The sequence below is a fragment of the Oxyura jamaicensis genome, chromosome 1 (assembly GCF_011077185.1).
Source record: "Oxyura jamaicensis isolate SHBP4307 breed ruddy duck chromosome 1, BPBGC_Ojam_1.0, whole genome shotgun sequence".
Taxonomy (NCBI): domain Eukaryota; kingdom Metazoa; phylum Chordata; class Aves; order Anseriformes; family Anatidae; genus Oxyura; species Oxyura jamaicensis.
This window is the reverse complement of record NC_048893.1, coordinates 13,281,691-13,299,416: the sequence shown is the minus strand read 5'-3', so window position 1 is coordinate 13,299,416 and position 17,726 is coordinate 13,281,691. Positions and strand designations below refer to the sequence as shown.

Genomic DNA, 17,726 nt, shown 5'->3' with positions numbered 1-17,726 from the left:
ACTATCCAGAACAGCATCCAAAGCACCCTACTGTGCCACAACAGATTATTTGCTAATGGAGGATATATATTCTAAGAGACTAAAAGCATTTATACAAAAGATAAATGGACTTGCAATCTAATATCTTGATTTTATGTTTCTTCACCAGAACCAAAACCTTACTTTTGTATTGCTGCTGTCTTAGGAAAAAACTGCTTCTCCTCTCCCCAAAGCAAAAATAATAGAAGTTCAGACAAAAAGCTATATTTCCTTGCATTGAAAATGATTGGTTTCAAACCAATTCATACTTTCTTGTTACTTAAAAAAATATGGATGGAATGATATATATTATAATACTCAGGCTGTTCAAGCTTGAGGTTTCAAGTGCTACTAAAACATTAGCCATGCACACAGCCTGCAGTAAAATCCAGATGAATACATCTGGAGGGAATTCTATTAGTGAGAGACATCTATCCACCTGCCTATGGAGAATGATAATGACCAGGGGCTGGAAACACCTCCTGATGGACAGGGCAGTACCTTGTTCGGAACATGCCTTCACATTGTCCATTCAGCCCCTTTACTGTGACATTCCAATAATCACGGCAGGACCTATACTCTGAGGCAGAGCTGAGAGAGCGAGGAACCATCTGAATGAATGTGTTACTCAGTGAATTTAGCTCCCTGCTTTCTCTTGGTGATTTTGGTGGTGACAGGGTTTGATTTCTGCACATTTACTGGTTAGAGCCTAACCTGCTTCTATTGCTGTTCTGATCTGCTCCATCTTCTGCTTGCTGTTCCCATTTGTTTTGGGAGGACGGCCCCTAACTTCATGTGGCATTTTTCTTCTTCTTGATCAAATACCTGAAACTTTCAGAGAAGGAAGAAAAGTAAAAAAAAAATCCATATAACAAGGTGAAGCCACACAGAGAAAACCTTTACACAGACTGATCTTTGCAACGTTTTTTTTTGCTGGACTTTCTTGAAGTCTACCGTGAGCGAGATGATTGCTGACATGAATGTTTGCAGCAAAGACTGAGCTATCAGAGCGACTGCACAAGTTTTATTTGTACGCATCTTGGTGAACACTTCTTGCCGCATTTCTCAAGTAACTCAGCCAAAACTGTTGCAACAGCAGCTGGAGTTTCTCAACATGCACAAGTCCTGCTGAAGCTGCTGATCAGTAATGTATGGAATTCTTTTTTTTTCCCAGTACAGCACAGATTCTGGGGCTGCTGCTTGCATAAGTGAAAAAGAAAAAGTGCAGAGCAGACCGGAGTACGGAGTCTGTCGCCTTGACTAGAACAGCACTTCCTTTCAACTTTCTCAATTTGACAGATGTTTCGTAAGAGTTATTTTTGGCAAATTGTTTTTCATGGTAATATGCACTTTTATCATATCTTCTTCATGAGGAGCTCCAACTGTTTCAGTAGTGTTAATTGAAAAACCCTTGCAGAAGATGCTGGAAGCAAGCAAAGAGTGCCAGAGCCTCTGGAGGACAGGGAAAGTGAGGCACAGTTATGTGATTTGACAAAGTAACATAGAATTGGGAACAGTCTCTCCACTCCCCAGTTCTCTGCTCTGGCCTCAAGGTGGGGACTGCTTCCAGTTTCCCCTCTTTGCTTTTGTGGTGGCTTGAACAAAATCAGTGCTATGCTGCATTTGTTTTGAATGCAGATGATGGTAGTTATGCTGGACATGAGTTTCTTCTCCCTTTCTGGTACCCAACAGCATTTCTTTCAGTTGCAGAGGGCTGGGTAGGGTGGCAGCTAGAGGGCACAGGACTTTCTGCATCACACAAGGTGACACAGCCCAGAGGACCCTGTGGAGATGCTTACGTCTGAAAAGACAGGTAAGCCTGCAAATCCTGCACATCCACAGGGTTTATTAGATCTGACTGCACTGCAATAATGCACCTGTGTAACTGCAAACACCTGTGTCCTGTGTCTGTGTCCTGTTTTGATTTAGACCTATGCATCATGCTGTGTTATGTGATATACACACATAAAATGCTCCTTGCCAGGTGGAAACAGCATCTCAGTGATATCTGGCGGAGGGAAACAACACCTAGAAACTGAAAGGCAGAGACCAGAGCACATTCACTTGGCACAAGGTGCTGCACAGACATTACCTGAGTCTTAAAGCCAACGTGGCCTTGTCAGCTTGACTTTGTGCTGAAGCACCTCATCTCCAGGCTCACTACTGGGATGCAACCATGCTGGCCCAGCTGCCTTCACACCTGAACCACTCATGGCCCTTCATGGGCCAGCATTTCCAACCCTCCCCATGCTGTCACCATGTTCTTCCCTCCAAAGCTTGGGGCGAATAAAATGCCACAGGCTAAGGTCTGACATATCTAACATACTCCTAAACGGCCTCAGCATGTAAAGTAATGGAATTATTTTTGTTTTGTTTTCTGTTTTTCCCAGTGCAAATTTGCATCCTGCTCATCTTTTTCTAGATGCTTTGAACTGGGAATTACCACCAGGCTGGAGATCAATCTCTAGGGTTCATCAGCTGAAGAGACACAATAACAAGAATTTTTATTTCAGGAGGACAAAACTGTCTCCACGTTGTCAGTGGGCACAAGATGACAGGACTTGATGCTGGTCTTGTTCACACTGCTGAAGGGGCTACAGTACTTCGCTGCAGTCAGAGAGATCAGATGATGGAGGTTTGTCCTGGACACTCCTGCCCCATGCTGTCTGTGGGAGGTGCTGGGCACAGACTCAGTCTCAAAGGTGGCCAAATCCTGAGCAGAGCAACTGAGCACAGCACAATCCTGGCACCCTGGTGCAGAGGTGCTTGGCTGAATGCTAATGGCACTCGCCTTCATCCCACCTTTTCCTTGGTTGTGACAAAAGAAATGCTGCTTCCTCAAAATACTGAATTTCCTAGACCAGCTTCCTCTATCTTTCTGTTTTTGAAAGAAAATTGCTGCAAAGTGTTGATTGACAGGATTTGTGAATACAGCTTTTTGCTTATCTACAAATCATTTATACTGTGGGTGGTACTTGCCTACTGTTCATTATAAAGAGTTAATATCAATTTTCTGTAAGATAGAAGAAGTTCCCCAGGCACGGCCCATGCTCCACTGAGTTTGTCAGCTGCAGTAAGCACCGTATCTTCAATCAGTATTGTGGACTTCTTCTCATGAACCCAGTTCATAAACCCTAGTCGCATTTGGCACATGCAAAATGTAATCTGGAGATGAGAATTGATTATTTTGTATGCACTGACCTTCAGGAAATTTTCGTACAGCGGTTGCTGAAATGATAGTATCTCCTAGGAAGACTGCCATCTGCAGGTAGCTTGCTTCTACCTTGTTTATCTTCAGTCAAACAAGGAAACAAGTTCCCCGAGGTGCAGCCTGAGATCCTATTGACCAGAACTTAATAGGAAATTCTGGTCCCCTGGCATGTTTTGGGAACTGTCCCCACAGCTAAGCTCGTAGCAGAAGGTACTGACCATGCCTGTGCTGTAAATATTTTTAAAAATAACTGTTAGGCAAATAACCATTTTTTCACTTCATTGGCTGAAGCAAGCTGTGGAAAAAATAGTTTGGGACTGGATCAAAATATAATTTTATTTTATTTTTTGAAAAACGGTGTCCCCACCATTTCCTATTGTATTGTTTTCTTTACAGTTAAACCAAAATATGTCATGTGATATATTTTGAACTGTTCAGATGCTTGAATAGCCTTTTTATTGGTTAGGTTTAAATGAACCCAATGTTGCAAAAGCAGTTACAATAAACTAATGAAGCCTGGCTTTCAGCGAGCAGCATGTCCTCCTTCTTCTACATGTCCTGAGCATGACCCAATACCTCTGCCATGGCCCAATAACCCCTCCAGGTCAATAACCTGCTTCCTCTTACACCCAGGTACTTTCTACCTATGATACCTATCTTCCTCATGAACTAGTACGCCCTCACTAGTACTTCCAGCTCCCCTTGCATCCCCAGAATTTTCCATACTCCCATTTCCCAAAGGTCCCTTACAGGCTCTCTCCCACAGACCCTTGGATTTATTCCACTTTCCCTACATTTTTATATACATACACAGAGAAATACTTGCAATGTTTTTGTATACTCAACCTGACTTGATTTTGACAGATGATAATGACACAGCAGGCAGTGCAGCATATTTGAAATGAGATTTGTGCTGACTTGGCCAGCCAAGTGCTGTTAAGTGCTGAATCTCCTGGCTTTCCCTTAGTGTGATTGCTAATTAATGCTCTCCCTTTTATCCAGCCGTTGATCTTCAGAACACTTCTGGGAGTAAGGTGTTTTAAGATGTTAAACTTTTGTCAAATTTTGTTGGAATTGCATGATGGGTTTAAAAGTTATTAAGGAAAAGGATTACTAAACAGGTGGGCAGATAAGCAGCGTCATTCCATAAGGAAATTATTTTGAGGGAAAAATCAGAAATTTTTGCTTAAAGATATCAAAATGAAATGAGCTAGCACAAAAAATAATCGGAGTAAAGCAAAACATTAAATTCAACATCCATCCATTAAAAGGCTTTGTATCTTGAAATACTATTGCTCATTTAATGTGCAGTTTGTCAGAAAAGGTTCTATAATAGGGTTTTTCTTCTTTTGAGATCCAGATGGTATCCGTTGCACTACAAAGAATCAAGAAGACATTATTGAATTAGAATTCTGACTTTGTTGATTATCTTAAGAACAAGTCTTTGAAAACTCCTATTTCAATGACTTTTTTTTTTTTTTTTTTTTTCCTCAGTCTTCACTGGCATTAGTAGCGTTCAGCTCCAGGGCCCCAGCACAAGAAAGACATGGATGTATTGGAACAAGTCCAGAGGAGGGCCACAAGGATGATCAAAAGGGTGTAACTCCTCTCCTATGAAGACAGGCTGAGGGAGTTGGGGTTGCTCAGTCTAGAGAAGGCTCTGGGAAGACCTTACAGCAGCTTTCCAGTTCCTAAATCATAATCACTGTAGACTAAATTTCTTGGAAACTTTAGAGAAAGAAGTGTCACATACTAGGTTAACTCACTTTACTAATTCAACTGGTTTTACATGCTGAGATGGAGTGGGAGTGCAGAGACTGCTGTACTGTCCAAGGCATTGGTACAAGCCATTGAAAGTTAATCTTTGGCTCTACTGCATAGCTCTCTGAAAATATATCAGCTGTCTCATAATATATTCACACTGCACCCATCTCCATCACATGCCTGATCTACAAAGTCAGTAACAAGCAGTTACTGTCCTTCAGAAGAGACATCGAGATGATTCACTTTTTAGGTGTATGATATTCCATATTGACAACCAGATTTTCAGAGATTTGAGTGACATGGCTAAGTGTAATCTGTAAATAGGTGTTAGATATTTAAAGTTAGGAGGCTAAAGATGAAGGCATTCAAAGGTAGATATGTTCTCCATTCATTTTTGAGTCTTCCTAGTGAGACTGTTTAGACTGTTTGTTAGTACAGGTTTAAGATATATGGATTTTTCTGTTATTGGCATTTGTCTGCTAACAGCTGATCAGAACTCAACTTTCTGTAGTTGTTGTTATTTTATTTTCATTTTTTTTAAACATTTTTCAGCCATTAGTCATCCTCTATATTCATTTTTTGGCAATTTTCATCAAATATGTGCTATACTATAATTTATGATTTAGAAATTAAAAGTTCCAAGTGTCTCAAACTTCAAAACTAGCCTGTTCACAAATTCAACTCTTAGAAAAATGTCACAATACATTAACTAGACTGGACAAGTGTTAAATTGCTGCATTCTTTTCCTGTTGAAAAAAGTAATAATAATTGGTCAATGCAGAGGGCTTTGATCTGAGTGATAGCTATAACAACCCATGTATACTTATTACATGATAACATTCACCTCTTCCCAAGCAGGCTAAGAATTACCATTTATAATGCTTCTACTGTTAGAAAGTCATACAAGATATACACTAAACAAAGAAACAAACAACAACAACAACAAAAACCCACAACACACCACCACCACCAAACAGAAAATTTCCCATTTGCTTCTATTTTTTGTCTGCTTAAATGATGATATAATCATTTCTTCTATTATTAGGTACATATAAATTGAGAAAACACCTAGCTGTGGGATTATGCAAGTTGAAGACTGGAAATAAAAATGAAATAAAGAGATCTGCTAAGCAACTGGGATGCAAATGCATACTGTATGAAAGCACAGGGGAGAAAGAAAAGAAATAAAGGAGAAGCAAGGTGGAACTGAGGCACAGCCCAGGATATCTGTGGGGAAGAGAAAATTGAACAATGGACATTATTTATTATAATTGCCTAGTTTGAAAGAGATTAGTGCTTTATCTCTCCGCAAGTTTTTTTTGAGGAGGACCTCAATTAATGTCTGAAACTAATATAGGTCTAGACAAACACAGGCTGATCTCAATGCTATGCAGAGTTTAAGAGGATATTCTGAAGAATTATTGGGGAAAATGTAATGCAGTTTTAGTAGGTGCTGTACAGTGCTGGACTAACATGACTGGTTATTAAAAAATAATCTCAGTATCATATAGTGTGCCATAATGGGGACTGATGTCACCAGCCTCCAGGTTCTCTTTCCATGCAACATTAATAAGGTGACTTCTTTGTAAATTTTTTGTGATCATAGGATCAGGATCTGATATACAAATTATTTTGAAGCATGAAATATGAAATCCAATCATTCCATGCTGTAATCTACAGTACTTAGCAGTTTTACAACATTTTTGTACCTGTATTAGTGCCTGAGTACAATTTTATTGTCTCTAACCTTTTTGAGAACTGGTTGATAGATGAGCAGACACAGCCTCAAATGCCAGCTGTTCACTAGTGTATAAATGATTGATCAGTGTATAAACCTGATGATCTTCTGGCATCTTTGCAAACATACAACTTCTAATCATTTCACAGAGCTCTTTTAGGGATTTATTTAAGATAAGCTTGTCAGTCCTCTTCAGAAAAATTGTTGGGCTGATAGTTACATGGGAAGATTTATTATACTTAATAGTATGTCATCTTTGGCCATATTGGATAGGAATTAGCATCTACAGAGCAGCAGGGATAATACTTATAAAATTTAGGCAGAACATTAGAGGGTAGTTTTGCTCTTTAGATAGCTACTGCCTCTGCTTGGAAGTGCTGAGGCCACATGCCAGTGAATTCTCAGAGGTTTTCAGCTATCATTTTACATTCTACAATTAGATGATGCAGACTCATTCTGAAAGGGCATAGAGATGCAGCCTTTAAAGCTGATACAATTTTTTATTTTCCAAGGAAAGATTCCCCTTAACCATTTGGCACTATGTTGCCAAATCCAGTGTTTCCATTAAGGATGCAAGTCCTGTGTTTTTGTGGCTGTTATTCTATGTACAACACCTTCATACTTTGCCCACATGGCTTCTGTACCCAATTTCCCATTAACACTTCAACATTTTTTTTTCTTCTTCACATTTGAAACACACTGAATGATTTCTAATGCGCTGACATTTTCCCTAGTAGACCAGTATCTGTCTCTGTAGGATATACAATGTCTGATCTTCATTGCTTTATCAGTTTTATTTGTAAGGGATCAGCCAATTGTTATTGTCAGAGTATTACGATAGTTATTGAAAGGAAATGTGGTACTGTTTGATACACATCAACCATTAAAACACCTGAAATATGTTGTTTGAAGCTCTGTGCCCAAGGATTAATGTAAGTAAGATTCATGACTATTTAAAATGTGCATGAATTGCTCTAATGGATTCAATTTGCTCCCACCCTCTAAAATTCTTATTGATTTTCCAGGATGAAGGAAACCACTGCATAATCATGTCCAACATGCCCAGTGGAAAAGCTTTGAGGATTTTGGTTCAATAATCTCCTTAAAAATAAAAAAGAATTGTAGTAAACACTTTGTTTAAAATCAGTCCATTTTAGCTACGCCAATCTAATACGGTTTCTGAATTTACTTTCTTTGAAGTAACCATTAAATAACTGAACTATTGTATTCTGCACAGATTTCAGATGCACCCATTTTAGCAGGCATTTACATAACACTGCTATTTTTCTCAATACTTACCCAATGTGCACTTATCTTTCACATGTATTATTATGGTAGAAATGGAAAAAAATACAGCTAAACTATTGCTTCAGTGTTCAGGAAGCAAGAAATTATCTCCCTTTACATTTCATTACTGGTAGCAATGCTGGTGGATTTACCCAGTATTTCAAGATGATTGTCCACTTAATAGACCCTACAGTGGGAATTCAGGGTCTTCAGCTATACCAAAGAGTAGGGACGACTCATCCTATAAAGATCCACCTTTATGACTGAACTGTCCATGTGGGTTGAAAGCTTATGAAACCCTTAGGAGAGTGGGGAAGGAAAACAAGAGATGGGGATAGGGATGCACAAAGTGCCCCTACACTATTAGTTCAGACAACAGTGCATTTGTATCTCAGTTCAGAGCACATGTAGAAAAGAAAGAAGTCTGCTCCTAGTCTTCTCTTCTTCAGATCTTTACCCCTTCTTCTAGAGAGAAAGAAGAATGAGAGAGACCTACAACATCCAGATGTTCTCCAGTCTGCCAGGAGCCAGTGGCAATGCCCATTGGCTCTCTCTCAGCTGCCTGTGGTGAAGAAGACCAAAGAAGTCTTCATTTGTGTTAGCAAATTGCTCCTTTTATAAGCATGGCCTGATGCAGAATGATACATCATGACACAAGAAACAGCCACACATTGCACGAGAACATGTGGAAAGTCAGCTGAACACAAGCTGGAGTGGTTCTGGCAAACAGAAGGGTTACCAAGCATCCTGGCTGCAGAAAAGAAACCCTGAGCAAAAGTAGGGGGGTTATAACTCCTCGGGGTATGGCAGAGTTAGGAACACTGCTGGAAGAGTGTACAGCTCTGATTCCACAATTTAAGCAATGCTGATAAGCTGGAGGGGATTCAGACCATCCTACAGCTTGTGTGATATTGGAGAGTAGCTTAAATGACCATGCTGATCTTTTCAGCCTGTATCAGACACGGAGTTATACAAAGAGCAGAGAGCTTTGGTTTTAGTGTGCATGGACTAGACATGAACAATTCACTCAGTGATTAGGAGAGAATTGGTTGGGAACATCAGAAGGCAGGGACTGAGGGAAATGGCATATAGGAACCAGAGCAATGGTCTGTCTGGTGTCAAACGCTGCCACCTAGAAGGGTGTAAGTACTTTGAGATTAAAGACAGCTTTGAGATGAATGACTATGCAATGACATCTTCATGCCAGCTCATTATGATCCTGAAAATTTTTAGATTTACAAAACTAAGGTGAAGGTGGTTTGTAAAATCAAATGTTCAGGGTGTTGTAAATACATTTAGTCAAATGAGATTGCAAGAAAATGTCTATTTTCAGTTTTACCATGTCTGTAGAACACATTTTATACTAACTGCTCTTGAAGTAAGTGCATAAAAATATTTCTGACAGCTGGACTGCTTGCATGCCAAATGCCTGAAAGACTAAGCTTAATAACATGGTCCAAGTGTTATGAACAAAATCATTGATATATTTTAAAAATATGAATTAAGAAAAAAGAGATAGAAAAGGTATGCAAACCTTGATTGACTCTCTCTGGATTGCAATTTCACTTTTTACCCATTATGTTCCTTTCTAGCAAATGAAGTTAGCATGCACCAACTGAAATCTTGAGTGCAATGTCACTCATGAATATCATGTTTCTGTTTCCACTTCCACTGCTATTGCCTGGCATTGTATCAGGTAAACCTGTATAGACATGGCAAAGTCAATAGACAAAGATTTTGGTAACCAAGAGCAGAACTTTAACTTTCAGCCCCAGCAAACTTGTGCCTGGTAGGGTCATTCCAGAGCCAAGGAACTACAATACATGCATGCCCTAGTCTGGGCTTGTCCCAGGGTTTGGCTTCCCAGGCATCCAGGAGAATGGGAGTGAGAGTCCACCAAGCTTGTCATTCAGAAGAAGATGAGGGATTCAACAGAAAGTGCAGACCAGCTCTGGAAGTGGTCCAGCAATAATACAAAGAGTTTCAAGGTTCTAGAACAAAGCAATATAAAAATAACTGGCTAAATAGAGAAAAAACACACTGACAGCAACAAGCTGATCAATTTTTGCTTGTAATAAGCTGTCTTGGACATTACCTGTGACAGAAACCAGAAAGAGACAGATATCTCAAATATCTCATTAGGTATGACTTACATGTCTCATTGAGCATAACTTTGGAAAACAAGGCTATTTGCCTTGCTTTCATTTGGAATTTTGGATAGATCTTTCATTCTACAGCTACTGACAACATCCTTTGTTTGTATTGACATTATGCTCAGAAAGGGGGACATTACCTGATTTTTTTTTTTTTTCAGATGCCTTGTTTGCAGATAGAAAATGATGCTCGCTTTATGCAACTACTGAAGAAGAGTCAAAACAAATTCACAGTAGAAATGTGATAATGCAACTAATGACTTTCTAAATAATGAGGAAGATTTCCATGAAAATTACTGGAACTTGCTTCAACAGGGAACAATTACAGCTTAGTTCTACAGGCTTCATCTGTATGCAAGAACAAGCCATTAGGACTGGTGTGAACATATGGACAGCCCAGGCAGTTTGTTGAATTTGCAAGTTGGACTGGACAGCAAAATGTCCTTATAGATCAGCTGTTCCTCTTTAAGTCTAGATTATTGGCACAAACCTGTCTTCATTATTTAGTCTGTGTTAACATGTTGTTCAAAAACACTTATGCAAGAATGGCTGAGTAATGAGCTTTCCTGTTCTCTGCCATTTCTTCTAAAAATGTGGCTCCTGCCAGTAGGGATGAGAACATGTGTAGGGTATGATAATCTTTGTGAGTGACTAGCTCTACCTGGAATGAAGTATGTGCCAGCTACTTCCCGTTTGTACAACTATGTATTATGAAATATCTCTGATTTTTGTCCAGACTTCAAAACATTTCTAATGCAACTACCAGCAATGGCACAGTCAGACTTATAGCCTTTTATCTCAGTAAATACTCTCCTTTCTTGTAACAGGCCATACACAACAGGCTTTATGTTAAGTTAACAATACAGGTCTCCAGATTTTGCAGGCTTTGTCTGAACTTGTCTAGGCCAGCCCAGAGTTTTGTTTTAGCTTGTAACAGTACTTCGTAATGACCTAATCACCCATTCCTATGCATCATGTCACTATGTTTTTTAATGTTCAACTCCTCTGTGGCTCACTGCCCTGCAGAATTGTTAGGCAGAGCATAGAGCCCATACAACACATCGAGTTCCCCATACCATTTAAGAAGTATTTTTTTTTAGGTTGGATATCTTTTTGTGACCAGCATACCTTGAAGTCCTGCTACTTGTTCCCTCGTAACATGAGCTCATTAAATGGAAAGATAATTTCTTTAACTGAGCTGTTGTATGAAATTCCTCTCAGAGTGTAACAGCAAGTGGGACCCATCTTTCTAAGAGACAGAAAGCAGTTCACCATGTTCTTCCTTCATTAATCAGCGGGGAACTACAACTCTTTATTCATGGTCTCCAGTTCTTCAGTTAAGTAATTAATGCGTATACTTAGGACTAATTTTACTTTCTCATTATAGAAAGTAGAGTTGGAAAGGAACTGTTGGATCAGCTGATATATCAATCAGCACCGCTGCAAGATTGACCTTTATTTAATAAGGTATTTTAATCAACTTTCAACTTTTAGTTTTGATGCCTCATTTGCCTCCCCTTAAGAGTATCACCATTTAATGCAGTGGTAAAGTACATCCCTGATGAAACATTTTATTTGAAGCTTAGCCTCAGTATACATCCTTTTAGTGATAATACCACTATTCAGCTTTCCTAATTCACCTTCTATTGCTGAAACACAACATACCCAATCAAAGTCAGTCTAATTTGCCCTATTAAAGAGATGGAGAAATGGAGAAATCAAATGATAGATCCAAGCTTGGTAAGAGAACCAGGAATCAAATTAATTTATTCTTAATACTGCTCCAGGGTTTTTCCCTTACTGCCACTCAGTGCAAATAGAAAAGTCTAAGTAGTTTCTCACACGTGCATCTCACACACTTGTAAACACAAAAGTAGACATTTTGAAGTGGAAGAGTTTTTTTTCTAGGAGTGGGAGTGTTTTCTAAGTCCATAGTGAAACACCTTGACTTCTGATCTTGCTCCCCATCTTCCTCCCCTCAGTTTCTACTGAAACCTCCAAAATACTTTGTTTTTCTGCCCACCTTGGTCTGAGGGCGTTCTTTTCTCACGTTGGAGGTTCTCAGTCCTCCGGTTCTGATCTCCAGCACAATAAATTGTAGACTGCTCTGAAGTCAGAAATCCTCTGGCTGTAGTTATTCTACTCTGTGTGATAGAATTCAGTATACACTGGGCAAGAGAGCACAGGACATTAGAGCACTGAGAAGGAAAGTCCAAGATTTGGATCCAATAACTGTTCATACAGTCCTTGGATGAAAGTTGGCATAGACCCTACAGCAGTGGTATGAGAATCTTATGCCAGGAGAGATGAAGTTCCCTCTTATGTTGATCACAATGAAATATCCATGTTTACCTTTATGTTTTCTCTATTTTGTATTATTTACATAGTTGAAATCACAGGCTGATGGTTGCCATTCTCTAAAGGTGGAAATTTTTTGGAAAAAAAAATCTTTATAAAATAATGTTTGTCTTCTAGTTGCAGCCTTCTAGGTGAAATGCTGGTACTATTTGCCTACTGCTCTGTACTCAGAGTTCCTTCTAACTCATGGAGATGATACTCAAAGGAAAATAGGTTGCCATTGGACAAAGAAATAGACAACTGGAGTTAATTGCAGTGGTAGATAACCACTTGTTGGTTGAAGCTAAAAGAGAACATGAGAGATCGTCACAGCTGTGACAAAGCTTTGTTCTTGGCTGACATGGCAGAGAATCATGTTTTGAAATGAGAAATGAGGGCCAGTAATTCCCAGCCTGGAACCTATGTCTGTGGACTTCAAAGAATACCTTGATTCTGCCTTTGAAAAGCGGGGAACCTAAATCCTTCTCCTTTGAGGCAAGATTATAAACTTTTTGACGTAGTTCCAGCTTCCTCTGGTTGCAGTCTAGGGAGCACATGTGGCAGGCTGTCTACAGTAATCCATCACAGATCACTCTGCAGTGACTTTCTTCCACATTTCCCTTCTCAAATGGAAATTCAAGTGGCCAAGTTGGTTCCGAGTTCAAAGACACCTTAAGTGCTTTGAACACTGAGCCACACCAAAGCAGGAAGAGGCTGAAGTGGAGTCCTGTGGATCACTCTTGAACTTCAGAAAGAAATGATGGGAGGAGACAAGCAGACATGAAGAGAAATAGGGAACAGAGTAACAGATGTGCTGCATCTTGTTTTTGAAATAAAAGTGTATGCTAAGTGAAATGAAAATGTTTGTATATCTGGAGAAGTCAGGGGGTGCAGAATTTTACAAAAAGGAACTATATGATTTTATCAGATGGGAAACATGGATATAAGGGGCTGTACATGTTGTTCTGGCTGGATTTGTAGTCTTTATAACCAACAAGAGCTGTTGGCAACTCTTTTATGTATTGCAACTGTATCAGATATAAAAATTAATATGTTTATTCACACAATTTTGAACAAGTTAACTTGAATGTTTGCAAATGTATGCCATGAGAACTACATGCTGATAAGCAGGGCTTTGGTATTTTGCAGCAGTTTGCAGAAAGTGCTGTGACCTGAGCTATTTTCCTTTCGAGGAATGACAGTTGGTGTGCACTCTGTCACATAGTACCTCAACGGGACAAGCACACTGCTGGCCTCTTGTCGCTCAGCTTCAGATAGCAGGACTTCTGCAGACAGTTTTCTGTTGCAGCTGAAATCATGTGGACAGAATATTCTTGTTTACAGAAATAACTCTTGTCAGAGGTTCACAGATCTCGATGCAAGTTTTTCTATATTTTTTATATTGTTATTTTCAGAAAACTGCTTTGTTACCAAGAAGCTACTTCCCCTGAGTTTATTTCTTCAAGTGTGTATAGTCTGCAGTTTCTGAAGCTCATGCAGATGTACGGAGCCAGCCTTCAAGAACCTCCATCAGGCACTGACAGCACCAGTATGGAGAATAATGAGGGTGTAGATGCCAACAAACTGGTAAGTACCCACTTGGGCATCCTGCAGAGCTCCATGCCCAGCTCTCCCCAGCATGGCTACTGGGAGCTGCTTGGTGTAGCTTGAATCTGTCTGCGTGAGTTGCAATCACTGCAAGGTAGATGAATCCTTCAGATCTCCCATCTAGCTGCCTGCTCCTTTTATCTGTTTCAGCCTGTGCTTGCAACTCTAGAAAATCTCTAGTGCAAATTGCTTGTCTGTGACCAGATGGGCCCCAAAGGTAAGTCAAATGTTAAACGTAAACACTTTGTGAAGCTGCTCCATCCATCAGAAGAGGCACAGCTGTCCACCAAGTGCATTACCCACTTGGCCTGACTGATATTACTTAACAGGATAGTTTCTTCTGAATGCTCATGTATTTATCACTCATAATACAGACCAAATTACCACTTTCTACCATAAAAGTAATTGCTTTGCACCTTCAATTTATTTTGGAAACATCTTATTTTGTCTCCACACCCTTTGGGCAGAACTTTAATTTTATGTCATTAAAACATTACAGTTGAAAATGTTAAATTCTGCCATTATACAACACATTGATTTTTTTTTTTTTTTTTTTTTTCCCCTGATGTTGATGGTGTTGATGAAGCTTAAAGCTAAGATGAATTCTGGCTATTTTTGTTATCACCCAGAATGTCATTAGCTTAATAACATGCAGGCCTTTAAGTCATTACCATTTTTTCCTATAAATTAAAACAAACCATGTAACACTCTCCTCTCTTTTTACTAATGGCATAAACAATGGCATAAACATAATGTAAAAGTCTTTTTAGAAATATCTTTTTTTTCTTCAAAAGGCAGTTTTTAAAATGAGAAGGGTACAGATTGTTGTGTAAAATTTGCATTATTAGGAAAGTGCATTAAGTACATTGTACCCTGAAAAAAATCTGCTAAGCTTCAGTTTTGGATGTGAAGCTCACATGGTAGTTTACTCTCAAACCTAAGCAAAGAAAAAATAAGCATGCACTATTTTTATCATGTAGTGACAAAGGAAACTTTCTTGTATGGCAAAAACAAAAACAAAAGCAAACAACCAACCAAAAAACAAAACAGCTGTCTTCTCCTGTGAGTAATTTTAGCAGTCAAATTTCTTACATATGAGCATTCATTAACCTATGTAAATACACAGCACTGTAGTAATCAAAAGCATACAGCAGGTGGTAATTCAGCATGGTAAGTCTACAGACAAGTACAGCTTGCTCTTTTTATGTCTTTTTCTCACCTTTTTACCATCCTGTTACATACTGTATACTTGTAAATGTTTACTCATCACCAATACTCAGAAACAGCCGTGGTTCTGGGTACTCACACAAGCTCTAACAGCCATGGCAAGCTCTTATTGATGACATGGTGGGAGGTGATCTGCATTAAGTCCTCGAGACCTGATTAAGGAAACAGCTGCCCAGCTGTCTGATCATTGCTTCATAATTTATTGTTCTTGAAGATTTTTCCACAAATGAAAACTGTTGTGACTCTCACACTTAATTTATAGTTTCTTCTCTTCTGTTAAGCTATTGTATAATGCTGACATGCATGGGGCAAAGCCCTAGCACCAGAGGAAGAGTTGAGAAGGTAAGTGGAGGTTCCTCTTTGATGCAGTCAGCATTGGTTTCTCTCCAGGTCCGTTCTTCAAAAAAAAAAACAACCCTGTGAAGTCACAAGGTTTCCCTTCAAGGGGGAGCCTTGCTTATCATGGACTACACAACGTTCAGCCCTGTGACAGAGGACATCACCACCACCAAGGGGAAGGATTTCTGGGACACCTTGAGAGTCAACAGCCCCTCACCAGCACTCCTTGACAGTCTGGCCACATCTTTTCCTTTTGGAGGACAGCAGCAGCCTAGGGACTCCTCCTTGAGAAAGGGATGCTCCTGATCCCAGTGTGCTAATCAGAAACAGAAGCCAGTACAAGCTTGGAGACTGGCACCATTTGTGTGGAGGGGGAAGAAGAGGTGGGTGGCAGTGTTTAGTGTTCAGGGCTGCTTGCTTTGAGGACTTCACATTGTAAGAGTAGCTGAGGAGACTGAAGGTGGGATTGCTTATACCATAGTTTTATTTTCTTGTCTATATGGGAAGCACTTTAGTGTCATTTTCATATTTCAGTATTTCCCCTTACCATTTCCAAGAGGTGCATGCATACTTTACATGTGGACTAATGTTGGTAAGTATTTCCCCAGCATCTTAACCCAAAAGGGACCAACAGGACAGTTTATGGGGTAAGTGTCAAAGCCCTCAGGCATGTGCACTGCATGCCAGGGGAACGGACAGGAGGTTGTTTGGTGCCAAATCAAGGACAAGCATTGCCCTTAATCTTCTACTAGCATCTTCATTACGGTGTAAGTAATTAATATCCCCCCTAACCACAGACTGCTGCCTCAAACAGATCACCTGAGCCTGCATCCAGTGACTTCCAGGATAACAAAATCTGCCGCACAACCCTGGCTATACAGACCCAGAATCTTCTTCCTAAACACCGTGACATCTGTAGCTAAATGACTGCTAGATGCAAAAATGCATGAGTGCTACCTGTACATCTCAGTGCCTGCTTCAGGGTACAGCCTTTTGGGCAGAAACCACTCCCTGGTGGTTTCTGGGCCCCAAAGCTCCATCAGCACAGTGTGGGGAAGAGAAGATCAGAGATCACAAGAGGGAATTAAGTGCTCTTGCTCTCTTGTCTCATCAGGATATTTGCTCAGGCTTTCCTGGCATCCAGAAGGCCAGAAGAAGGACAGATCTCTGGCCAGGAATACCAGGAAGCAGCAGACACCAAGGGCTGTGTTGGCCCTGCCCCCAGGTGAAGGTGCCAGCCCTGCAGCTCTACCAGTCCTGCCAGGAGCTGGCATCTGCAGGGGCATTGGCAGCAGCAAAGCAGAGAGCCCATGCCAGTGCCTGCCTTGTCCCCCTGTGGGAGGCGTTGTTTGGCGGAAGCTTTTTGTGAAGAGGGAGGAGATGATGTTCTTTTTAGAAGGCAGGTTGTCTCTTTTTCTTTTTGTCTGAAGGACAGTTTAAAATGTGGTGGATATTAGGCTTGACTGTGAAGGACAAAGTGGGGCGGGTTCCATTTTGTTGAGTTCTGGTTTGCGTAGAGCCTGATGCTTTGGTACATTTCTGTGCTTATTCCAAGGAAAATATGCTGCTGAATGATTTTGTCTGACATGCTGAGGATCAAATGTTCTGGCACGAGCTTGTGCCAGTGATGTGAGAGGTGATGAGTCTCCAGAAGCTGTTTTCTGCTCACAAGGTGCCAAAACAAATGAGGCCCTTTGATACAAGCTGTTGTTGGGTTCATGAGCTTTGTATGGCATAGACAAATTAAACACAAAGCTGATGGCAAAAGCACTTGTGGCATAGCTGTGAATACCCTCCTTATAAACATTTTGATTTCCAAATGTGGATGAATGTTACCCTTACAGAAAAGCACCACAGGGACAGTTCTGGAAACAAGTGTCCTCAGTTTACCTGCAGAATAGATAGATGTACGCAGACAATTGCAAGCAACACACACTTTCCTTAACCCCCAAATCAGTAGGCTCTAACTAGGTCTGGAATTTTATGTGAAATTCAATCTTCAGGTCCATTTATCTTAGGGCTGAGTGTGCTGACTGTCTGCAAG

At 40.2% G+C, this 17,726-nt stretch overlaps 1 protein-coding gene across 3 annotated transcripts in view; it reads right to left on the bottom strand.

Moving 5' to 3' along the window:
* LHFPL3 (LHFPL tetraspan subfamily member 3) overlaps window positions 1-17,726 on the bottom strand; it is a 249,386-nt gene that overhangs the window by 58,509 nt on the left and 173,151 nt on the right. The gene's annotated exons all lie outside the window — the stretch shown is intronic.